This window comes from Pseudogymnoascus destructans, assembly GCF_001641265.1.
Source record: "Pseudogymnoascus destructans isolate 20631-21 unplaced genomic scaffold scaffold_10, whole genome shotgun sequence".
Lineage (NCBI taxonomy): Eukaryota > Fungi > Ascomycota > Leotiomycetes > Thelebolales > Thelebolaceae > Pseudogymnoascus > Pseudogymnoascus destructans.
The window spans coordinates 282,501-285,000 of record NW_020167529.1 but is presented as its reverse complement, the minus strand read 5'-3'; positions in this window follow the sequence as shown (position 1 = coordinate 285,000).

Sequence of the window (2,500 nt, the reverse complement as noted above, 5' to 3'; positions counted from 1 at the left end):
TAAGCAGAGCTAGGCTCCACCCACAACCACTTAGTCTGTGAACGTTACCCGTATAGCTAGCGCTACTTAGGGTCTTCGCTGCGGATTATCCATAGTTCCCCAGAGGGAGTATCCATACACTCTTTTACCACCCCGTGGAGTTAGCACGGGCCCCCGCCTCGGTTTCCCGGGCGGGTTGGTGTTGTAGGCTTTAGGACGTCCCCGTCAATTCGATCGTGTTGCCAGCGGGTGCTGACTTGCATGAAGGGAGACTTATTTACAGTCGTGCTCCCCACCCCTTGCGGGGCTGCAAAGGCTTCCATAAGTGTCGCCACGGAAGAATCATTGAGATTGCTCCATACTTAAAAGTAGCGAAACCTTGTTACGACTTTTACTTCCTCTAAACGACCAAGTTTGGACAACTTTCCAGCTCTGGGTGGTCGTTGCCGACCTCCCTGAGCCAGTCCGGAAGCCTCACTTAGCCGTTCAATCGGTAGTAGCGACGGGCGGTGTGTACAAAGGGCAGGGACGTAGTCGGCACGAGCTGATGACTCGCGCCTACTAGGAATTCCTCGTTGAAGAGCAATAATTGCAATGCTCTATCCCCAGCACGACAGAGTTTAACAAGATTACCCAGACCTTTCGGCCAAGGTGATGAACTCGTTGGCTCTGTCAGTGTAGCGCGCGTGCGGCCCAGAACATCTAAGGGCATCACAGACCTGTTATTGCCTCAAACTTCCATCGGCTTGAGCCGATAGTCCCTCTAAGAAGCCAGCGACCAGCCAAAGCTAGCCGGGCTATTTAGCAGGTTAAGGTCTCGTTCGTTATCGCAATTAAGCAGACAAATCACTCCACCAACTAAGAACGGCCATGCACCACCACCCACAAAATCAAGAAAGAGCTCTCAATCTGTCAATCCTTATTGTGTCTGGACCTGGTGAGTTTCCCCGTGTTGAGTCAAATTAAGCCGCAGGCTCCACTCCTGGTGGTGCCCTTCCGTCAATTTCTTTAAGTTTCAGCCTTGCGACCATACTCCCCCCAGAACCCAAAAACTTTGATTTCTCGTAAGGTGCCGAGCGAGTCAAAAAGATAACATCGCCCGATCCCTAGTCGGCATAGTTTATGGTTAAGACTACGACGGTATCTGATCGTCTTCGATCCCCTAACTTTCGTTCACTGATTAATGAAAACATCCTTGGCAAATGCTTTCGCAGTAGTTAGTCTTCAATAAATCCAAGAATTTCACCTCTGACAATTGAATACTGATGCCCCCGACTATCCCTATTAATCATTACGGCGGTCCTAGAAACCAACAAAATAGAACCACACGTCCTATTCTATTATTCCATGCTAATGTATTCGAGCATAGGCCTGCTTTGAACACTCTAATTTTTTCAAAGTAAAAGTCCTGGTTCCCCGACACACCCAGTGAAGGGCATGCGGCTCCCCAGGAGGAAAGGCCCGGCCGGACCAGTGCACGCGGTGAGGCGGACCGGCCAGCCAGGCCCAAGGTTCAACTACGAGCTTTTAACTGCAACAACTTTAATATACGCTATTGGAGCTGGAATTACCGCGGCTGCTGGCACCAGACTTGCCCTCCAATTGTTCCTCGTTAAGGGATTTAAATTGTACTCATTCCAATTACAAGACTCAAAAGAGCCCTGTATCAGTATTTATTGTCACTACCTCCCCGTGTCGGGATTGGGTAATTTGCGCGCCTGCTGCCTTCCTTGGATGTGGTAGCCGTTTCTCAGGCTCCCTCTCCGGAATAGAACCCTAATTCCCCGTTACCCGTTGAAACCATGGTAGGCCACTATCCTACCATCGAAAGTTGATAGGGCAGAAATTTGAATGAACCATCGCCGGCACAAGGCCATGCGATTCGTTAAGTTATTATGAATCACCAAGGAGCCCCGAAGAGCATTGGTTTTTTATCTAATAAATACACCCCTTCCGAAGTCGGGGTTTTTAGCATGTATTAGCTCTAGAATTACCACGGTTATCCAAGTAGTAAGGTACTATCAAATAAACGATAACTGATTTAATGAGCCATTCGCAGTTTCACTGTATAGATTGCTTATACTTAGACATGCATGGCTTAATCTTTGAGACAAGCATATGACTACTGGCAGAATCAACCAGGTAACTATCTTGAGCCGGTCACCCCGAAAGACGCCGGCCAACCGCCCGCAGAGCGGGCGGCAGAGCAGTGTACGAGGAGGGTCGCCCGAGAGCGACCCGCGCTACAGGTCCCCAGAGCCAGAGCTACAACAGGTTCCCACAGCACGATCCAATTGCCCCCACTGTGTTCCCCAAGGGTTGGTCCGCGGCACCACTGGTAGGGCGCTAGGCGCCTTCGCAGGGGTGTCACATGCGACCCTCAGGAGGAGGTTACTGTCGGCCGTCACGCCACGAAGCGGCTACCAGCCTAAGCTTGCCCCCAAATGTCTAGCAGAGAACGGTGGCCATCCGGCCAGTAATCCACAGACTCCTACGGTACTGCGGCTTTCGCCACCAGACT